This window comes from Physeter macrocephalus, chromosome 6 (genome assembly GCF_002837175.3).
Source record: "Physeter macrocephalus isolate SW-GA chromosome 6, ASM283717v5, whole genome shotgun sequence".
NCBI classification, from domain to species: Eukaryota; Metazoa; Chordata; class Mammalia; order Artiodactyla; family Physeteridae; genus Physeter; species Physeter macrocephalus.
This window is the reverse complement of record NC_041219.1, coordinates 88641737-88665607: the sequence shown is the minus strand read 5'-3', so window position 1 is coordinate 88665607 and position 23871 is coordinate 88641737. Positions and strand designations below refer to the sequence as shown.

General features: G+C 41.0%; 1 protein-coding gene across 9 annotated transcripts in view; it reads left to right on the top strand.

Annotated features, from left to right (window-relative positions):
* The window catches only part of DIP2B (disco interacting protein 2 homolog B), a 273451-nt gene that overhangs the window by 98669 nt on the left and 150911 nt on the right, over positions 1–23871 (top strand). The window lies entirely within an intron of this gene.

Here is a 23871-nt window from a genome sequence, read left to right as displayed (position 1 = left end):
TTCCCTTTCTGCTTTTAATATTTTTTCTTTGTATTTAATTTTTGATCGTTTGATTAATATGTGTCTTGGCGTGTTTCTCCTTGGATTTATCCTCTGTGGGACTCTCTGTGCTTCCTGGACTTGATTGACTATTTCCTTTCCCATGTTAGGAAGTTTTTGACTATATTCTCTTCAAATATTTTCTCAGACCCTTTCTTTTTCTCTTCTTCTGGGACTCCTATAATTCAAATGTTGGCGCATTTAATGTTGTCCCAGAGGTCTCTGAGACTGTCCTCATTCTTTTCATTCTTTTTTCTTTATTCTGCTCCCTGGCAGTTATTTCCATCATTTTATCTTCCAGCTCACTTATCCGTTCTTCTGTGTCAGTTATTCTGCTATTGATTTCTTCTAGAGTACTTTTAATTTCATTTATTTTGCTGTTCACCACTGTTTGCAGTTTAGTTCTTCTAGATCCTCGTTAAACGTTTCTTGTATTTTCTCCATTCTGTTTCTGAGATTTTGGATCATGTTTACTATCATTACTCTGAATTCTTTTTCAGGTAGTTTGCCTATTTCATCTTCATTTATTTGGTCTTGTAGGTTTTTACCTTGCTCCTTCGTCTAGAACATATTTTTTTGTCATTTCTTTCTTTTTTTGGATGGGTGGGGCTGTATTCCTGTCTTACAGGTTGTTTGTCCTGATGCGTCCAGCACTGGAGTTTGCAGGCAGTTGGATAGAGCTGGGTCTTGGTGCTGAGATGAGGACCTCCGGGAGGCCTCACTCCGATTAATATTCCCTGGGGTCTGAGATTCTCTGTTAGTCCAGCGGTTTGGACTCGGAGCTCCCACCACAGGAGATCAGGCCTGACCTCTGGCCTGGGAACCAAGATCCCACAAGCTGGTCTCTGGGGGTTCCTCCCATCCCCTTAGGTGTCCGTGGTTCCCCACCGGTGCCTGGTAGGTGCCCTAGTTGAGTGGAGACGCGAATTCCGCGTCCTCCTAGTCCACCATCTTGACTCTGCCCTTGCTAGAGGAATTCTTAGTGAACATCTTTTTGCTGGATATATAATATTCTAAAATACTTTTTTAAACTGTTCACAGTCACTGTAAAAATAACATTGAGTGGACAAATTTTTGTTATTCTTTTGGGTAGATTCCTAGAAGAAGTATTGGGTTGAAACATAAATGTTTTACAGACTTGTGAACACTGCACAACTGTTTCCCCTGAAAGGATGTTCTGATTTCACTGTTTCTTCATATTAACCAGATAGCCGTATAATATAACAGAAAGCTTGACAGAGAGTAATTACAGCCTTTGCCTAGGGAGACTGGAGTCACTGGTTGTTATTTATTAGTTTAACTGTTATCATCAACACCATTTCTATAAAAATGGCCTGTTTTCTGTGATGGCAGTAGGAGATTTTGAGATTATGATCTTTCGTATTGTTTTGCTCTTTTCCTGATCATGTAATTTATGACAGCAGTTGTGTAAGGACATCCGTGTTTACATTCACATTCGACTGCTTCCATTTCCTGCAGCTCAACTGAACAGGAAAAAAAATTGAAATATTGGGAACCTTTGTTTTTAGTTAGTAAGCCACCTCAGTGGCTGGGAGATGGTGTCAGTTTATAGAACAGAAAGAGCTATTTTCACGATGGTTAGTAGTTAACATTTACTTACTCAGGTTAGTAAATAAATACAGATAAATTCAGGAATGGTATATGTTTGAATTAAATATGTCTCTGCCCTTCAGTTTTGTACATATGACCAGGATAGTTAACTTAGACATCTTTTGATGTTTCAGATGATTTCCAAAACCTCCCTTTGGTTCCTACTAGCTAGTACCTGATGAGGACAAAATATTTTCTTAAGAATTTACTGTATTAGCAGTATTAATACTAGAATATGTTGATTGCTATTTTCCACAGAAAAGCTGTTGTTGTAGTATGAGTAAGTGTGGGTGTAAATAACACTTTACAAATGAGAAAAACAGATCTCTCTCTTGTCAGTCCCAAACTAGATGTGCTTCCTGTGTGAGGGGAGCAGCCTGATAATAGGGTGGGGAAAGTCTGCTCTCTGGAAGCACAGGCTGTAACAGGCCTGACAGAGGAGTGAGGAGGTGGGGCCCTGCAAGCCTGGCCTGGCATTAGCTGCCTGTGGCCTCTCGTCTTTCCCCCACTAGATAGTTCAGGAGAATATTCACTTACCTGTTCAGATAACCATTTTAATTGATTAGTTTTTAAATCAGTGGGTTACTTTAAAAATATTTTTGTAAAATCTGGACACTCCTATTTATCTTTTTTAACCCCTTCAGAAAAGTTTTTTCCAAAGATGATTGTTTTGGAGAAGCCTGATATTTTCTTCTAGTGTTAAAGCTTGAAACATGTTCATATTTCTCAATTCATTGATTTGCATAGCTGTTTCCTCTTCCTGCCAGAAGGCTCCTCTTCCTCTTCCTACCAGAAGGTTCTTCTCAAGATGTCAGTATGGCTAACTCCTCCCTCAGGTTTTGCTCAAGTCTCACATTCTCAAATGAGTTCTGCCTGATTGCCCTATTTAATGCTACAGCCTGATGAACATCCCCCCGTACTCTGCTCTCCTTCTTCTAAATTTTTCTTTTTCCAAAGCATTTTCCACCTTCTAACATTCTATATAATGTATCCACCTGTTATGTTTATAGTTTACTGTCTATCTCTTCTCTCAGATCTAAGCTCCACAAGGGAATCTTTGTCTGCTCTGGCACACCCCAAGCACCTAGACCAGTGCCTGACTCCTAGCAGGCCATCAGTACTGGCTGAATGAGAGATTAGTAACACACACTTATGTATGTGCATGCTTATGTATGTTTATGTGGACAGTACAAGATGTGTGGAACAGGCTGACCAGGGGAGCCTTTTAACTTAAAAGTATGTTTGCTTTTCATGTTTTATATATTTTATGATTTATACATTGGGTTTTTGCATCTTAGCCAGGAATTAAACCCAAGCATCTGGCTCCAGATTTGGGACACTAACCAGTATGCCACACTGCCTCACAGTAGGATGTTTTTGTTGGCCTTTGTAATGTTTCTGTGCATTCTTACTACACCTTGCTTCCTATTTAACCTGTTACTTTTATTCTAGCACTTAAATATTACCCTGTCTCATCCCCAGTCTCTAAAGAGCCCAAATCTGTTTGCATATGATTTTTGTTCTAGGTACCATCTTCACCCCTGTGTTTTCTGCTCTGTCTTCTCCTGGTTCCACAGTTACTGATCCTGTTATATAAGTCAACATAATGATCCTGTGATCAGAGAGCAAAAGTTCTCTCACTCTTGTTATTAGCCACTCAGGGCTATATCACAAAGGAGCTTTTGGAGTTCTGGAAATCCCCCTTGTCAGCCTTGAGCAGGTTCATATGTTTCAAATTTAAAGATTGTATATTAATTTTCTAAAGTAGTTTCCATCTTCCCTTCTAGGAATCTATTAGTAGAAAGAAATGAGGTAGAACTAGAGCAGCAGTTTGCACACTCACAAATGGTATAGTAGTATCAAAGTTTATGTAATTTAATACATTATTCAGCAATATAATTGGTATCTAAGTTAAAATTCAGTATTTAATATTTGCAGTAACTATTTTTCTCAAGCAAATAAACAAGTGATGTCAATTTAAAGAGGCAATAGACAAGATTGACAAGATCATGCCTTTTTATAAATTAGCAAAGAATATAGTGTTGCCTTTGATATGTCCAGGTCTGAAAAGAGGACTAGGCAGGTTGGGGGAACCAGGAGAAGAGAACATCACAGTCCAAGAAATGAGCACTTAGTTTTGTCTTCATCTGAAGACTGCCTAGTCTAATAAAAAGCAAACAGTTGGGAATTGGGTCTTTCAAAAGAGGCTCAAGTAGTTCAGTGACATTAGCCTGGAAAGGAGAGGGGAGAGCTATGACTTGGCTTGCCATTTTAGTGATGAGGAAGATCACTGGCTGTCTTTCAGATTTTTAAGCTAGTTGGTCACCTGAAGTGATTGAAGCTTGGTCCCATTTTTCTGCCAAGGTACACCCAGTGGAGGTCTTTTCTCAGGAACTGCTCAAGGATAAATCCACAATAATGATAAAGCCATGGACTGGTTCCAGGCCTTGGCTTGCTGAATTAGAAGAACACTTTGGGGAAATGTTGACCTTGGCACTGACCAGAGCACCAAATTCCTTTCTCTGCATTGTTTTGCATCTCATGCAAGCTCCTGATGGATTGTATTCACCCAGATAGTGATAGTGTACTGAATTCTCTGCTAAATACAGAATAAGCTTTTGAAAGAATTAAGTGCACATGAGTTAGGCAATAATTATTTATAGTACAAAAAGATTTACTCCATGAATGCTTTAAACAGCAAATTCCCAAATGCTCTTAAATATGATTGATTGTATACATTTTTTGAGAAACAAATGTGTTAAATATAACAAGGGGGTCTGTTCGGCAGTATGCAAACATACACCCAACCTCAGCCCATTTCCTTATGAACTAACGTTATCAAGTGGCAGTATATGTATATTACATGCACAGTATATAATACAAGTAAATGGCACAGTAGACCATTTTTTATAGCCGGCCTTTAAAAAAAGTTATCTTTTATTGATTTGTATTGTATTGTTGACAGATGAAGTGGCCTGTAGGATAGCAGGTCTTTGACATGTTTATAACTTACTTTATGGTCTAGTATGTGGTCAGTTTTCATAAATATTCTATTTGTTTAAAAAGAATGTATATCAATTAGAATTCCACAAGAGATTTAAGCTGAGTGGCTCTTCTCAGTTTTCTCAAGTGTGGTACATAGCTGGTATCATTTGAGGTGCACAGGAGATAAGGCATGCATTGTATATAATGAGTAGAAAGAAATAAACATGATGAACTGCTAAAGACATTATAAAGTGACTTAGAGGTTTATATACACATACTCACCAGTGTAGTCTTATTTTCTAGATGATTTTTTATATATATATATATATATATATATATATATATATATATATATATATATACACACATTTTTTTTTTTTTTTTTTTCCGGTACGCGGGCCTCTCACTGTTGTGGCCTCTTCCGTTGCGGAGCACAGGCTCCGGACGCGCAGGCTCAGCGGCCATGGCTTACAGGCCTAGCCGCTCCACGGCATGTGGGATCTTCCCAGACCGGGGCACGAACCCGCGTCCCCTGCATCGGCAGGTGGACTCTCAACCACTGCGCCACCAGGGAAGCCCGATAATAGTATATTTTGAATAGCTGTGATTTGATTTATTACATTTTAGATACAGTGAGGTGGTTTATTTTTATTTTTTTAATTTATTTTTTAAATTTATTATATTTTTAGCTGCATTGGGTCTTCGTTGCTGCACACGGGCTTTCTTTAGTGGCGGTGAGCGGGGGCTACTCTTCATTGTGGTGCACGGACTTCTCATTGCGGTGGCTTCTCTGTTACAGAGCACGGGCTCTAGGCGCGTGGGCTTCAGTAGTTGTGGCTCGTGGGCTTTAGAGCGCAGGCTCAGTAGTTGTGGCGCACGGGCTTAGTTGCTCTGTGGAATGTGGGATCTTCCCGGACCAAGGCTCGAACCCGTGTCCCCTGCATTGGCAGATGGATTCTTAACCACTGCACTGCCAGGGAAGCCCCCCAATGAGGTTTTTTTTAAAGCTTCATTGAGGTATAATTCACATGCCACATAATTTACCCATTTAAAGTATGTAATTCAGTGTTTTTTAGTAAGTTCAGTGTTGTGCAACCATCATTACAATCTAATTTTAAAACACTTTCATCACCCCCAAAGGAAACCCCATACCCATCAGCTGTCACTTTCCATCCACTCCACCCCTTCTACTTTCTATCTCTATGGATTTGACTCTTCTGGACATTTCTTGTAAATGGAATCATACAAAATTCAGTCTTTTGTGACTGGCTTCTTTCACTTAACATAATGTTTTCAAGGTTCATCCATGTTGTAACATGTACCAGTACTTTATTCCTTTTTATTGCTGGATAATATTCTCTGTTTGGACATACCATATTTTGTTTATCCATTTGAGTTTCAGTATCCATTTCAGTTGTTGGACATTTGAATTGTTTCTACTTTTTGGTTGTGAATATTGCTGTCAACACGCATGTACAAATTTTTGTGTGAATGTATGGTTTCATCCAAGGAAGTGTTTTTAGCTGATCTCCAACATAAATATCACTCATTGCAAAAAGGCATACAACCCACATAGAACCCTTTCATTTGAAATTTGTTCTGAGATTTTGATGTTTGGTGGCAGGGGCAGAGTGGGTGGAGAGGGAAAGTAACATTTATTGATTGTCTACTCTAAACTAAGCACACTGCTAGTAGGAGCTTTGTGTACATTCTCAATCCTGTTAACAGTCCTGTGAGACAAGTACAAGTTTCCTCATTTTACAGATGGAAAAAACAAGGACCCAGGAAACTTAAGTAATTTGTCCAAAGAGACAAAGCTGATAAGTGATGAGCTAGGCTTACAACCTAGATCTCTTTGACTTTTGGAGCATCACACAGACATGGAATAGCCAAAAAATTTTAAACATTAAAAAAAAATTTTTTAATGATAATCTCATTACTTCTTTTCATCAAATCAGGTCTTTCCAATGATTTATCTTTCTTCCTTTACTTGACAGCTTTTTTTTCAGTAGTAGCTATATGCTTATTGCTCTATGTCTATTAGCTATATATTAGGTAGTTTTTAAATCTTTTGGCTAAGGTGAGGGGTTTTTGTTCAAACACAGTCTTACACTGAAGCATGATTGAGTGTTATCAGTAAAAGCAGAGTTGCTCTTGTTGAAGCTCAGAGAATTTCCTGGAATTACTAATGGCTCTGGTATAGCAAGCTCTTAGTCTGAAAACATCACTCCTCAAACAGCTTGCTTATTTCCAGGCTGTAGTCCTTCAACAGTTGGCAAATTGGTAATTGGAATTTGTGTTCAAGCGTTTATTTTTAACTGGGAGTTTATTTAGGTGATATTTTGATGGGGAGCTCAGCATATCAAATGATTGCTGTTTTAACTTTAAGAATAAAAATAAGCACAGTGTAGAAATGCCATCCTGACTGTGCTAAAAACCTTTCATGGAAACAGCATCTATCAGAAATATTTAACACGCACAGTGTATTGATGAGCCCAGTTCAAGACTATTAATGTGTGTTTTTAGATAATTTTACAAAGAGTTGCTGTGCAATATTTTGATTTCAGATAAGTAAACCAGATTTACTTTATAAGAATTCAGCCTGGATCAAAATCACATTTACATAAAACTGGTTGTGAAAAAAGATTTATCAAGAGGATTAACAGTGAGAAGTTTATGAGGGTATGTCTCACCTATGTAACAGTTTAAATTAGCTTTTAACAGTTTTAGTGCCATGGTCTGTGGTTCTGGTGGGGACACAAGTAGCAGCAATTATTTGCTGCCACAGACTGGAAATCACTTCATTTACTATATATTTGTCAAATTATGGGTTTGACTATATGTAACAGAGATACCAAATAACAGGTATTTAAACCCAGTAGAAGTTGATTTCTATGTTATGTAATAGTCTGCACTAGTGTGGCCACTCTGCTCCACGAGGTCGTCAGTCTCTGGGCTCTTTCTATCCTGAGCTTCACCATCCTTGGATCTGGCCGTCAGCCCGTGTCCAAGATGACTGATCACCACAATCCCATTTCATCTGTCAGGAAGGGAGAAAAAGGGAGGACGTGCTTTTTCCCTTAAAGATCAGGACCTGGAAGTTGCACACATTCTTTCTGTCCGGACCACATTGGCCAGAACTTAGTTATTTGACCACACCTAGCTGTGAGGGGACTGCGAAATGTGGTTTTTAGTCTCTTTTTTTTTTTTTTTTTTTTTTCTTGCGGTACGCGGGCCTCTCACTGCTGTGGCCTCTCCCGTTGCGGAGCACAGGCTCCGGACGCGCAGGCTCAGCGGCCATGGCTCACGGGCCCAGCCGCTCCGCGGCATGTGGGATCCTCCCGGACCGGGGCCCGAACCCGTATCCCCTGCATCCGCAGGCGGACTCTCAACCACTGCGCCACCAGGGAAGCCCCGAAATGTGGTTTTTATACTGAGGGTTGTTTTACCCAGCTAAAAATTCTCTTCTGGAGAAGAAAAGAAGAGTTGATGGGGGCACTTGTCTGTCTTTAAACTCCTTGGCACACAAACTGCTTGCTTGGCTTTTCTTTCTTTTATACTTGTTTTTTTAATACTGTTTCCTCACCTTTCACGTTCTGTTAAAATACCAAAATTGCATTCTGAAAAAACTACATTGCAAAAACACTTACTTCAAATGGGAAAGGTAATAAGGAAATAGTATTTCAAATTCACAATGACAAAATATATATACATTTTAAAAATTTATTTATTTTTGGCTGTGTTGGGTCTTTGTTGCTGCGCGCGGGGTTTCTCTAGTTGCAGCGAGCGGGGGCTACTCTTCGTTGCAGTGCGCGGACTTCTCATTGCAGTGGCTTCTCTTGTTGCGGAGCACAGGCTCTAGGTGCGGGGGCTTCAGTAGTTGTGGCACACGGGCTCAGTAGTTGTGGCTCACAGGCTCTAGAGCGCAGGCTCAGTAGTTGTGGCGCACAGGCTTAGTTGCTCCACGGCATATGGGATCTTCCCGGACCAGGGCTCAAACCCGTGCCCCCTGCATTGGCAGGTGGATTCTTAACCACTGTGCCACCAGGGAAGTCTCGACAAAATATTTTTAATGAAAGAATTTTAATAGTAAAGTTAAAAAAAAAATCTAAGTATACAGCTAATTGAGCAAATCCAACTTTCGATTATTTCTAGCTTTTATTCTAGAATAGTAGCTTTTCTCATTACTTACACTACTGTTATTATGATGAATGTTTATCCTGCTTAATATTCACATTTCCATGTATTGACAGCTCTCAAAGTTTATTTTTGTAATATTATATTCAAACATGTAGCAAGCAGTATCTTGTTTTGGGGGGGTGATGAGGGTAGGGCAAGAATAGTGTACTGGGTATTTTGTTGTTATTGAGGGTAAGTGTCAGTAGTGGTGTTTTTTTCCTTTTAATTCCTAATTTTGATTGTGATTAGTACCTCGAGTGAAGTACAGGAAATATCTGTTCAGACTCTGAAGTATTATTCCTCGCATTGTCTTTGCTATTTTAGGAAGGAATTTGTTGTTGTTGTTTTTTTCTCCAAGTGAAACTGCGGGAAAGTAGATTTTTTAGTAATGGTATTGGAGATTTAAATATCTCCAGGGAAACAAGAGACACACACATTACAGAAAGAAAGAAACTATTCTTTGTCAGCCAAACCAAAAGTTACAGCTCCTAAACGCTGGCGAATGGTGTATACAAAATTACAAGTCATTTGTAAAAATCCTTAAGCCGTTTATCCCATTTCTTTCTTTCACTCTACTTTTTTTTTTTACCTGCTAGGGATATCGTCTCCTGGACCAGTGAAAAGCCACTGGCAGCTTTCTTTTACCAATTGTGTAGCTGCAAGGTCATTTTTATTTTTTGCTTGTTTCCCTACCCTTGCTCAGGGAGCCTCTTTTCCTGAGAGTATTATTAACATTTAACAAGTATTCTTTTTGCTGAGGCTGCATTGAGGGGTGTGGATTGTTTTTATTTAATCTTTAAAAATAGTGACCACCAGCTAGTTATTTTAAATTTTGCCATGGTGTAAAGAGGAACTGGCAGCAGCATCTGGCCATCTTTTATGGAAGTCTGATTCAGGATGGACCCCATTGGATTTAGGAACTCCCTTTTCCTCTTCTGATAGCTTTATCCTCTCCCTTCCTCTAGTAACCCATCCCTCAGTCACTCTTTCACCAGACCTGATCCCCTTCTCATTTTCTACCAATTCCCACAAAGCTGCTCCCTGCACGAGCAATTATCTCTTCATTTATAGACTCTACCCTTGCCCCCCAGGCCTTTTAGGAGGAAATGCCGAAGAACATTTCAATTTTTAGTGTTTCTTCTACAACATAAACTAATCTTTAGTCTTCCTTATCACTTTTTTCATGGCTTTTGTCTTTAGTCATTTTTGTTGTTTTTTGGTCTGTAGTAGGTTCAAAGTGAGAAATGAACAATAGGTATGGAGGGTGGGAAAGGAGAATTAGCCTAGCAGGGAACCTTTATGTATCTTCCTGATCTCCCTTCTCTAATTCCTTTCGGTACTCTCTCCTTTTGGAATCCTGTTATTTCTTCTGGAGGGTGATGTATTCTGCTATCTCAAGGTGAATTGAGTGCTTTTCCCATAGAAACTTTAAAAAGTTATAGAAGTTAGGTTGATAGTATTACAAATAATTTATTCAACGAGTATTTATTATTGATTGATTGTTAATAAATACTTGCTAGCCTGGATCCCATCATCCTCCTTCCCTTCCATTCGCCTTTCTTGTTAAAACCCAGCTCTCAATTATTCAAACCATCAGCCTTCTCCCAGGGGTTGCTGGAGAAAATCACAAAACTGGAAATTGGTGCCACTAAAAGTTCCTTTTCTCCTCTCTCCCTGGACTCTCGTCAGTGCCTGACACACTCTCATTTCTTTAGTTAACCCCCTCTGCCATTAGAGTAGCAGATGTTATTAAGTGGTAGGAACTAAGAACTTTGCACGTATTATTGCTTTAATCCTCACAAAGTGTATATTCTATTGTCTTTGTTTTATAGTTGAGGAAATTGAGGCTTAGAGAGATTAACTTTTTTCAGACACAGCTGGCAGAGCTGGGACTACACACTATATCAACTTCAGAGCATGTGCCTCCTATTCTTTTTTTTTTTTAAACATCTTTATTGGAGTATAATTGCTTTACAATGGTGTGTTAGTTTCTGCTTTACCTCCTATTCTTATAGTGGCAACTCAATATCTTTACCAAAACCCTCTCTTCCAGCTCTTTGGTCCCTCTCAGCAAAGAGCCTTAGCAAGGCAGTGTTGAGTAGTGGTTAAGAGCTTGGACCCTGGAGCCAGACTGTCTAGTTTGAAGCCGGCTCTCTCACAGTATTGTGTCCTGTGAAGTTAACTTAATCTCCCTGTGCCTCACTTTGTCACCTGAAAACTGGGACTAATAATAATACCACTTATGGGATTGTTTTGAAGATTAAGTGAGTTAACACATGTGAATGTTTGTCTGTTTATTTATTTATTTGTTCGGTTGTGCCGGGTCTTAGTTGCAACAGGTGGGCTCCTTAGTTGTGGCTTGCTGGCTCCTTAGTTGCGGCACATGGGCTCCTTTAGTTGCAGCAGGCGGGCTCCTTAGTTGTGGCATGCAAACTCTTAGTTGTGGCATGCATGTGTGATCTAGTTCCCTGGCCAGGGATCGACCCCGGGTCCCATGAATTGGGAGCACGCAGTCTTAACCACTGCGCTACCAGGGAGGTCCCTACATGGTGAATGTTTTGATGAATGGTACCTGGCATGAGGTAAGTACTAAATGAAAGTAGGGGGAAAAATAGATCAAAAACCTTTACTCTGATTCCTACGCAGAAAGAAATTTAGAGGTCATCTGACCAGAGTCCCTTTGTCTTCTGCCCCCCATCCCACCCCCGCCCCCAGTGCTCCCTCAACAACTGTACTGCCTTATCCATCCTTATCTCCTTTCTCCGAGAAAGGGATATCATTAAAGTTCTACAGCACTTCCAATCTTTCATGCATCCTGACAGACACAGAAAATGATAATATTTGTTCAGTACAGTGGGATTAAAAAGGCTGTTTGCCTGCTTGAGGTGACTGCTCCAGGGTTTCCAGCTTCTCTAAGCTCTGCCAGGCAGCCCAAGGGCTGAGGATAAACTGTTCCACACCCAGGAAGCACTCACAGATCAAGGACACAGACCACATTCCCAGCATAGGTTGACCCATGAGGTACCCCTGCCCCCAGCTCTGGATCTTATTCCCTCTAATCTTTTCAGGAACTTCAGCCCTTGTTAGTTACCTTGTTCCTTGGCTATGTTTCATCATGTTACTCTCTTGCTTAAAGCCCTTCAAAGGCTTTCTCTCTCATTTATAATGAAATCCCTAAACCTTTGCAAGGTCTCCAGGACCCTGCAGGATCTGGGCCCCTGCTGCCTCCCCTACCTCATCTCACCCCACTGGGCGCGCTGGCTTTCAGCTGTGCTCCCTCCCAGACCTGTCCCCCTCAAGGTCTTCTCAGGGGATGTGCTTAGCACCACTGCAGGCCCACTGCCCCTGCCCCCAGCTCCTGTGTCGTTCTCAAAATATTTAAATGTATTCATTTTTTTTTAAGGTCTCAGCTTAAATGTCACCCACTTCCTCAGAACAGCCTTACGCAGCTAGCTGCCCAGAACCTGCCTGCAGGTTTGCGCTGAGCAACGTGCCTGCTGATGTCTGTCAGAGCCCTCTCAGCCCCTGGACAGCTTCTGTGCAGCCCTTATCAAACTTGTATTTAAGTCATTCATTATATGATTGTCATTATAAGGATATCTCTGTGCTGGAAAACTCATGACCATGACTATAAATTTTGGGACCAAGTCCATCCTCTTCTGTACCTCTAAAGTAGTGCTTTGCAGGTAGCAAGTTCTTAGTTTTTGTTGGTTGAATCAGTGTTTCACCCTCTTTCTAATAGCTCTTTCTCTATAATACATAAATTTGTCCATCTTCAAGAGAAAGAAGACTCATTCTCCTTGACTCTGTAGCCTTCTGTAGGTACTGCCCCATATCTCGTTCACTTTATAACAAAACATATTGAAAGAAAAAAATCTGTTACTCTCATATCACCACTTATCTATGCTTTAGTACTGTAAATAATGTCTTCTTCCTCAAGTTCCTTTAAAACTGTTCTTAACTGGGCCACTGGTGATCTAGCTGCCAAATCTAGCCGATATTTTTCGATTCTGATTTTACATTTGTGACAGTGTACATTATTCATCATCTCCTTCTCGCTTTCCCTCTCCCTCTTCTCTCCTCTGTCCCCCTGTGCCCTCCTGGTCTCCCTGCTGTGTCCCAGTATCATCTCTTTTTCCTCTGCCCATTCTTTAAATGTTAGTTTTCTCTAGGATTTCTTTTCTGGCCTTCTTCTCTTTTCACACTGTACTCCCTCTGATGACATCATTCACACCCAAGCTTTCAGCTCCCACCTTCTACAGTGATGGAGAGAATGTATATATCTTTCCCAGAGCTCATCTGTCCTATTGCCTACTGGATACCTTCCCTTGGTTTTTGCCTTGTCACACATAGCAGTGCCAGGCAAGTGGCATTCATCAAACATTGACCAAAAGCAGCCTTAGAGCTCATTTGATCCTTATTTCTACAGATATGGAAACCGAGGCCCAGAGAAGTATAGTGGCTTGCCCAGGGTCAGAGACCTAGTTTGGAGCAAGACAGAGAAGAAAACATAAGTCTCTGACACCTGGAATCTGAGATCAAACAAGTTGCTTATTTTTGTTTGTTTGTTTGTTTGTTTGTTTGTTTGTTTTTGCGGTACGCGGGCCTCTCACTGTTGTGGCCTCTCCCGTTGCGGGGCACAGGCTCCGGACGCGCAGGCTCAGCGGCCATGGCTCACGGGCCCAGCCGCTCCGTGGCACGTGGGATCTTTCCGGACTGGGGCACGAACCCGTGTCCCCTGCATTGGCAGGCGGGCTCTCAACCACTGTGCCACCAGGGAAGCCTGAAGTTGCTTATTTTGTGATCCACATACTACAACAGTGGTGGTATTCTCCCTACTTATATTTTTCCCTGAGCATCTTTGGTTTCCAGAGCAGTATGAACTGGCTACCAACAAAATTCTTCCTGTGTTTAAAAATTTTCACTTTATTTCTGTACTTGCGAGAGGACATACTTAGATTTTCGATTCATTGTTAATTTCATCTGCACCATTGACAAAGAATGCCTGGCACCATGCACTGTTCAATTCAGATTTGATGAATGGTATAGATGTTATTACATATTGCCTAGTTTAAAAATATTATTCTGATAGATGCTAGAATAAAGGCAGAGTAATTGAATATACCTAGCTGTCCTTGTAAGAAAGGGTTTCTAATTTTCTGAGGAAAATTAAAGATAAAAATCAGAGAATAGAAGAAGTTGTAAAGAAAATTACCTTTTTTTTTTCTTTTTCTGTTTTCTTTTTTTTTCCATTCCCCGCCCACCCGAGGTATTTGCAGTTTTAGCCCTAAATTAAAACTACACCATCCATAGTCAGATGCATGTAATCCTGTTTTGTGCATAATGGCACTGTTTTATTTACAGACATTTACATATATTTATTTGAACTGATCTGCTCGTTTCTGGTTTAGATATTCGTTCTTCCTCTTTGATATGTTTTCCTTCTTTTAGACTCTTAGCACCCAAAGTCACTAACTTCACTGGCTCCTACTGCTAAGGATCTAGAACTGTGCCATGATGTGTCTTTAGAGACAATGCACTCTCTCCTCTTTTAAGTTTTTTTTTTTTTTTTTTAAAGAGAACCTACCAACCCAGAATTTTCTAAATAACCCTTTTAAGGATAAAGTTAATGTTAGGACTTAAGGGTGGGACTGGGGCTGGGGTGGTGTCAAATACAGCTAGTCGAATGTGTGCTACGTGCCAGGAACTTTTGTATGTATTCTCTCATTCAAGACTCATCATAAGCACTCAAGGTAGGAGTTATTCCAATTTTACCTATTATGAAACTGAGGCAGAGTTGTTCAGTAACTTGTCCAGGAGCCAGTAAATGGCAGACTGAGGGTCCAAACCCAGGTCCAGGTCTGCCTGATGCTAAACCCTGTTCTTTTTCTACTGGCTGAACCATCTCAGGGATTCCTCCTGTCCTGGTTAAACATTCAGGTCATTTGTATAGCAGATCTCTTATTTGCAGACATAGTTTTTCTAATGGACACATGAACATACCTTTTGCATTAGATGAATTAGTTTAGCCAGCTTCCTGGTGATGTAGTAGACTTAGAGTTTGGTTTCTCCGTGTGTTTCAAGTGTTTTACTCTGTTGCTTTTTATTCGTTTGAACTTGCTTGGTGCCTTAGGTGGAATACCATCTGTAAGAATTCATATATATTTGACTTAGAAAACAGAACGGTGCAGCCAAAGCAATTCTATGATTTGAGTTTTGGGAGAAAGCAATCTGGGCTTACTCTCAAGTTCTTGATGTGGAAAATGTCTAGTTATTGTCCTAAATGAGGTGAGAGGGCATCTACAGAGAATGGAAATTTGAATGTCTTGAAGTTAAATTTTCTTGAAAATCTTTTGTAAGATTAGCAAAGTTAAAAGAAGAGAAGACCGTAGCTTGTATAGGCTGCCAGTTGAATACTTTAGAATCACTGATTTTTTCCAAAAGAAAAAATCAGATAAAATAAAAATTCTCATCTTTCAGCAGATTGAAGTATTTTAATAGAGGTGTACTTCTGGTAGACTATGAAAATATTGTATCTTTTCACCCTCCTTTCAACATAAGATTAGTCCTATCTATGTGCAGAAAGAAACTTCAGAGAGTTTTAAAAGTAATTCAAGGTTTCAAATTCTTTGGAGTCCTCTTGGCCACTTTTAGTTCAGATAAGGGAAGAAAAATAGGAAAAGACAAAGGCAAAAATGCCTCTATATCTGGCTTAAGGGGTAAGGCCATTGTTTTCTGTGATGATGAGCCTTTATTTTGTATGTTTGTGAACCTTTATATATCACCTCTGGAAGGAGGATATTTGGAGGATCCGTGGCTAGTACATGTAATTCATTGAATGGAATTGTCATTGTAAGGAGAACATGGTAAAATTTAATGATAAATAACTTTCTTTGTCTTCTAGCCCATGTCTTCTGGATATGATCCAAATCCTCTGCCCTTTTCAGTTTTGCTAAGATTGACCCCATTCACATTCTCAGCTATATTTTGGCTCTTTCTCTCTATGTGTGTATTTATATTCCTAACATATGAATAGCCATAAACCCCAGTCCTACTCCCCATCTCCAGTCATAGCCAACATGTCCCACCTTCCTGGTCTAACATTTACATGTAGAGGATAGAATAGGATTTAAATACAGGTATAGATTTGAAGGTGATGACTCTAGAACTTTTTCTTCTCAGTCTCTCATTTCTTTCCCTCCTAATTACTCCTTAACAAAACAGAGAGGCCACATTCTCCCTTAGCTGAGTATTTAGTAATGATATGTAATCACTTCTTGCTGACCGTTTTTTTTATGCACTTGGACCGTTTCTACAGTTGGCTGTCTCATTTAAAAAATAGCTAAAAGAGACAATTCACCCAGAGCCCTGTTGCAGGCAGGGTGGTAGTGGTGGTGCTGCTGGTGTTTAATGCCTTCTTGAAAGTCATCTATATTTTGGGGTGAGTCATAAAAATTGTTTATCCCATGCTGTTCATTTTATGAACAATAGTTTAGTTTTATACTTTTATTGTGTCTGATTTGGGGACCACTTACAAATGAACAATGGACAAAGAACAATAAGAAAAGACCAAAGACCCAGATTCTAGTCTAGCCATGTATCCTTAAAAAAGATATTTATCTTTTCATCTCTCAGTTTCTTGTTCTGTCATAAAGGTCATGCCTTTTCTGTTTATTGAAGAGGAATTTTTGGCAGATTAAATGAATTGTTGTCAGAATATTTTGAAAATCTAGAATGGTTATATAATGGCTGCATTATATAGAGGCATTTAATGAAGAGGGAAGTAAATTGATGACCCATGAGATGATATAAGCCCTAAACTTCAAACGTCTGAGGATCCCATGTTGATGCTCCCCTTTGGCTGGACCTGCAGGAGCAGCAGTCAGGCCAGTGACCTGCCCTGTTCGTGGGAGGTTGAATTTACAGCCTTCATGTCCGCCTGTTGCTCCAAGCATGCCACTCTCTTTCACAGCTGAGGGTTTGAGAAATAGTGTCTTCACCCTCAGTGTCTCTCCTGACACTCATCCTTCAAGACCCAACCCAAGAGCAACTTCTGTGAAGTCTTCCCAGTGTTTCTGAAGCTGAATTTGGAGCTTCTCTCTGAAAATGAATGTAGTGTAGTGTTTAAGAGGAGACGCCCTGGAGCCAGGTCTGCCTGGGTTCAGTTCTTGATCATAGCACTTACTAGGTATGACTGTGGGCAAGTTGCTTAAACTTCCTGTGCCTCACTATCCTCATCCTGTAACATGGGCATGATGATAATATCACCTGATAAGACTGCTGTGAGGCACTTCAACAGAGACTGATACATAGTAAGCCCTTGATAAGTGTTGTTGTTGTTTACTTATTTATTCTTATTGAATATTATAATTATCTTTTATCACTGTTATTTCCTTCATACTTACATAAGACTTTGTACATCATCTCTAATGTAGCACTTGTCACTTTTATTGTAGTTATTTTTTTAGACCTGAAACTTCTTGAAGACATGGATACTATTTTACTCATCTTTGCTTAACACTCTGTGTGTCATCCATTCAGTGCTCAAAAATGTTTTTTTGTGGCATCTTCCAAATCCCCCCAGCCATTGCCCCCTCTGACTGAATAGGTGTGACTTTGAGGCAGAGCTGCAGTGGCACATACCTTTTTATTTCCTTTGGAGCAGAAAGAGTTTATGGCTAGAGCTGTAATCCTTGCTCTCAACAAGCTGTAATCCTTGTCCAACAACACCATACTTACATCCGACTTGGTGACCCTCCAGAATTTCCCAAACCCTGTGTTTATTTAGCACCTAATTGCTCAGGATGCTGCACAAGGTCATCTGTGAGAATTACTTAACATTGCCCTACTTCTCTCTGGGAGATGAGAATCATAAAGGAACTACCAAAGATGGCCATACCCATGCAGCAGAGGAAAACTAGTAAAGCACTAAGTGACTGCGTCATTAGGAGTTCATGTCATAGCTCTGATATTAGAAAGGCCAGACCCAAACCAACGTCACCACTCTGTAGAGCTTTCTTTCAGTACCCAAGTAGAGAGCACAACACTTCCTTCTGGGCCCCACGCTGCAGTTGGTGTGCATCTCTCCATGGCGCTTCATTGTGGAGTATTAGTGATGCTGTTTGCCTTGTCTCTTCTCTCTGAACATAGTTGCCTGCCCTTGCCCCACCCAGCCAGTAGGGTAGGCTTTCAGTAAATGTTTATGGCTATTGGAACTTTTGATATCCCAGAGCCCACACTAAGTACTTTTATTTTTATATTTTTAATTTTAGAAATTTATTTATTTTATTTATTTATTTTTGGCTACGTTGGGTCTTTGTTGCTGTGTGCAGGCTTTCTTTACTTGCGGCGAGCGGGGGCTACTCTTTGTTGTGGTGCGTGGGCTTCTCATTGCAGTGGCTTCTCTTGTTGCAGAGCACGGGCTCTAGGCGCGCGGGCTTCAGTAGTTGCAGCACGCAGGCTCAGTAGTTGTGGCGCATGGGCTTAGTTGCTCCGCGGCATGTGGGATCTTCCCGGGCCAGGGCTTGAACCCGTGTCCCCTGCATTGGGAGGTGGATTCTTAACCACTGTGCCACCAGGGAAGTCCCCACACTAAGTACTTTTAATCACAAATAAAAACTTTGCAATGTAGATATTATTGTTCCCCATTTTGCAGACATGGAAACCGAGACTTATTAAGAGGTTAAGTGAAACTTGTCTAGAGTCAGATAGCCAGGAAGTGATAAGGCTGTACTCCAGGTGCAGCTGTGTCTAGCTCTTAGGTTCTGAACCACAGCATGGTGCCGCTCCTCCAGTGTAAACATACACTCCCTGAACTGCTAACTGACTTGTGGGACTAGTCCTCCTATCATCGCTGACCTTTAAGAGGCTGGGTTGGCTGGCAGGCTCGCACCCACCTCCTCCCAGGCGCTCTGTCAGTCTGGTGGGAGATGAGTTGCGGGCTGCCTGAGCCAAGCCACTTTCATTGATCCCAGGTGGTGAGGAGAGAAGTTGGGAACACACTTCCTTTCTGTTCTGCCCCCCACACCCATCTCTCCATAGGTCTGGTGTGGCTCTTCAAGATTGTGGTGGTGCTGAAGCATCTAGACAGTCTTGGGTCACGTGGGTCTCCGACTGCTCAGGGCTGGTCTCTTGGGTCCCTGTCTCATCAGGCCAGGCGCCTTCACACCTGCTGGGTGCTGCAGACCCCTGGAAGTGGCTACTCTTCTAAGTGTTCACTAAGTGGGTGAAGAAATACGTTACCCTAGTGGGAGGGGAAGGCTAATCCTCCCTGTATTTGTTTACTTCTCAAAAACCTTGAACAACAGGTTTAACTCAGCTCTATGCCATTTTAATGCAAATTTTATACAGGTATAGTTACGGCACTCCTTTTTGTTTTATATGCCAGATGGCAAAAAATCTGTTGTGAGTAAGAATGCCTGTGGTGTGACTTAGTGTCTGTGAGCTCCCGAGGCTCCGTGCTCTCCCTGGAGGCTGTGTCGCCGAGACAACCTTCTCACGCACCCTCCTCACATTAAGTCAGCAGAACTGTCCAGCACACTCCAGACAGGATCCTTTGGTGCAGCGATTTCCAAACTTCCTGAATTTTGAGTCATTGGAAGGAACTTGTTAAACACAGGTATCTGGATCTTAATCCAAACTTAGTGGATCAGCATCTTCATGGGGGGGCCTGGGAATTTGTATTTTTACAAGTTCCTCGGGTGATTCTTAAAAATTGGGCAAGTTTAGAAAGCATTGCTTTAGTGCAGCAAAAACTGCTTAACTACAGGTGGGAAGAGTGATAAGAGCACAGACTGTAGGAGGCAATGACAGAAATGTGGATAACAAATTCAGTTATGTGGGATAACTGAATTCCTTCTGTCTGGCCTTGCTCTCTGACTAAGGGATACCTCGCTATCTGGTGGGAGTTCCTTCCGATTTTAGTGCCCAGTGATTTATGTACTATTCCTCTCTTGGTTTTCTGGCCACCTTCGAGGTCTAGCTGTCGAATTTCAGTAAACTTTTGGTTCACTAAATTTCTGTCCCTGGGCGTTTCAGCTCCTGCTCATGTAAAGACCCATTCCCCACTCATTCTCCCATTTCCAGTTTTCCACCCAAGCACATGTGTCTCGTTGATTTATTGTTCTTTCACCGCCTTCATTTTACCAATTCATTCAGTCACTCATTCAATAAGTGTCTATTGTGCCAGGATGTAGGCGGGCTACAGAGATGAACAAGACACAGGCCCTGCCCTCAAGTGCACAGTCTAGTAGGGACATAGATGTGTAAACAAATAATTAAAGTACCAGTGATGTGCTGAGTGCTATCACAGAAGTGTGTGCAGAGTTGTAGGGGCACCAGGAAGAAGTGACTAACAAGTGGTGGCAAGTGTCACAGAGGAGGTGACTTTTGAGCAGGGTCTCGTACTCAGAGAAAAGGGAGGGGGCATTTGTAAGTTATATCACCATAGTCCTCACTTCTCTTTGCAGTGCATCTTCTCCTAGGGCTCTTCAGTGTCTTTGCTCATTTATGGAGCAAATGGAGCTAATTGGTCTGGCTGAATCGGACTCTCTTTATTGACCTTTTTCAAAACCCGAGATGGTTGGTAGTTGAGTAATGTCCAAGATACCAAATCTAGCAGTTTGTCCCCGATCATTTACTGACAGTGAATGGTTGATACTCTAAACACTGAAGAAAGCTTTTAAAGGCCTTTCACTTTATCAGATGTGTTCTGAGCCAGCAGAAGTGGTCTTTGTGCTTTTCCGGGAGTGGCATGTGTGCGCGCGCGTGTGTGTGTGCGCGCGTGTGTGTGTGTGTGTGTGTGTGGTGGAGGTAGGAGAGCTTGTGAGTGGGGAATGGGACAGGAGAATGCTTGTTTCTTTTGCAATAAAAGACATGATTTCCTGTTTCTCAGGAATGTTTCCTTGGTAGGCTCCCACATCTCTATTAGTTTTGTGTGTTGTTAGAGATTACCTAAACTCTGCAGTTTGCTAATTTGACAAGGCTTGGTTTTTATTTCCAAAAATGCACTGTGGGTTTCTCTTACTTCACTAGGAAAACAGGGATGAAGGGCCATTGTGATTAAATTTGTACAGTCTAGTAAATAGTCATGATTGCAGTTTTAAAATGTTTGTTTCTTGAAATAATGGATGCTCATTGTAGAAAACTTATAAAATACAGGCAAGCAAAATTGAAAAGAAGCTAAAACCAGTCCATAATCTTGCAAGCCATAACTGTCCACTCAATATTTTGGTGTATAAAAACCCAGAATTTTTTCTATGCATATACATGTATGTATAAAAATGTTGTTATTCCAGAAATTGAATATACTGTGTAAACTGTTTAGTATCTTGCCTTTTTCCCTGTTATATAATTTGACCATCTTATTATGTTAACAAATATATATCTACAGAACTATTCATTCTTAATGAAAAAAACTTTATTGTTGAGATTATACAAGTCATTCAGGCTTTTTTTTTTTAAATCAAACTCTGTTAAAGTATATAAAACAAATGAAAATGCCCCATAATCTCATTCTCCCAAGGATAAACGTTTAATATGTGTATATATATAGCCTTCTAGACTATTTTCTTTATATATGCAAACATTTCTATTACCTTCTTTTTTTTTTCACAAAATTAGTTCCTGTTATACCTAGTGTTCTGCAACTTGCCTTTTACCCTTAATATTTTTTATTTTATTTTTTAAAAATTCTTTAATATTTTTATTTATTTATTTATTTGGTTGCGCCAGGTCTCAGTTGTGGCTTGCCGGTTCCCCAGTTGCGGCACATGGGCTCCTTAAGGCGGGCTCCTTAGTTGCAGCAGGCGGGCTCCCTAGTTGGGGCTCGTCAGCTCCTTAGTTGTGGCATGTGAACTCTTAGCCACAGCGTACATGTGGGATCCAGTTCCCTGACCAGAGATCAAACCCGGGCCCCCTGTATTGGGAGAGTGGAGTCTCAACCACTGCGCCACCAGGGAAGCCCCCCCTTAATATATTTTAGAGAGCTTCCTGTGCCAGTACATTTGGAATACCTGCATAATATTATGTGAATCAGGGTTTCTTGTCCTCAACACTACTGACATTTTAGACTGGTTAATTCTTTGTCGTGGGCCTGTCCTGTGCATTGCAGGATGCTTAGCAGCATCCTTTTAGATGCTAGTAGCATCCCTTCCTCTAGTTGTGACAAATATGTCTCCAGACGTCGTCCGTTGTCCCCTGGAGGGCAAAGTCATTCCTAGTTGAAAGCCACTGATACAGATGGTCTATAATGTAAGCATCTAGAGTCCTTCCAGTTTTTCCATGACAAAGAATGGGTCAGGGAATATTCTTATATTGATTTTTGTGCACCTCTGTGAATTTTATCATTGAATAAATTCCTAGAAGTGCAGTTGGTGAATCAGAATTTTGATAGAAATTGCCAAATTATTCCAGAGATTGTATCGATTTATCTTTCAACTACATCCTGATGGTTCCAAATCAATATCTCTTTCTGAAGTTCTAGATTCATGTAGCCAACTGTTGATTAGACATCTCCTCCTGTGTGTCTCATAGCCCTTTCCTAAGCTCAACTCTCATCTTCTTCAACCCACCAAACATGTACTTCTTGCTGTATTTCTCTGTCAGAGAATATCATGACCATCTGCCTGGTTGCTCAAGCCAAAAACCTTCTCCATCCTACACTGAACCAGTCATCAAATCCTATCTAGTCTTCCTCCCTAACATCTCTTTTAATCCATTCACTTCTTTTCATCCCTTCTACCTCTATCTTTAATTTAAGCTACTAGTGACCAGCCCAGATCACTGTAGTAGCACTGGGGCAAGAACTAGCCTCTCTGGCTTTTACCCTTGGTTCCACGCTTCTTAGGAAGAGTAAACTTGCTGCACTCTGTGATATGCAAGTGTTACTCCCCTGCTTAAGCCCTTCAGTGAGCCCTGCTGCCTCTCCCCCATCTGCTCCATCAGTCAGATGCTGAGGCCAACACATCTAACTTTCATCACCCGTGATTTCAAATCTCTGTATCCATCAGAATAGGCTTTTTTCTCCCCACCACATATATTTATTCATCAGATATATTTATTCCCCCAGCTTTGAATTACTCACTGTCCCTTAAATGTCCCTTTGTTCTACTGCTGCATTTCCTGGTCCTTTTAACCCTGCTCTCTGCCCATCCATTTTCTACCCTTTCTTTAGGACCAAGCATATTTCTTGAACTCTTCAGCCACATACTTTCTCCTCTATTAATCAGTTTTATCCTTATTGCATTTATTGTATATGTACTTTTTCATTTAACCTTGTGAAAAAGACATACATGAATAGAGATAATACAAACCAGTGAACCAAGTGGAGAGGATATGGGAATTCCAGCTCCAAGTTTCAGCACAGATCCTAGGGCGCAAAAGGGCATTTCAAAAATCCCATCCCAGGGCTTCCCTGGTGGCGCAGTGGTTGAGAGTCCGCCTGCCGATGCAGGGGACGCGGGTTCGTGCCCCGGTCCTGGAGGATCCCACATGCCGCAGAGCGGCTGGGCCCGTGAGCCATGGCCGCTGAGCCTGCACGTCCGGAGCTTGTGCTCTGCAATGGGAGAGGCCACAACAGTGAGAGGCCCGCGTACCGAAAAAGAAAAAAAAAAAAAAAAAAAAAATCCTATCCCAGTGCGTGAACCTTGACTTCTCCCCTTAACTGGACTTTTGATTTTCATGTGGTTCTGTAGAGCAATGTAATTGAATACCTCCCAAGTCAGTTGCATTCATTTGGTCAAACTAAAACCTTGGAGAGAAGTTCGTTAGTCTGCCAGCCTTGCCACGTTCCATTTTGGTATATCTTAAATACCACGGAAACAAGAGTGACTAGGAACTTGGGAATCTCTGACATGGAATGCAGCATACTGCTCTGCTAGATTGGTGTAGGGACAAGCCCTGCAATTTTCCACAAGAAGTCAGCTCCAATCCTGTGGGAAATCACACATAGCAAAATCCTTGGCAAAGAACTATACATTTTTTTCCTACTCTCTGTGTAGTAATTCTGTAACACTCTGTAATTAATTTTATTTCTACAGTGAACAACCACAGACTAAG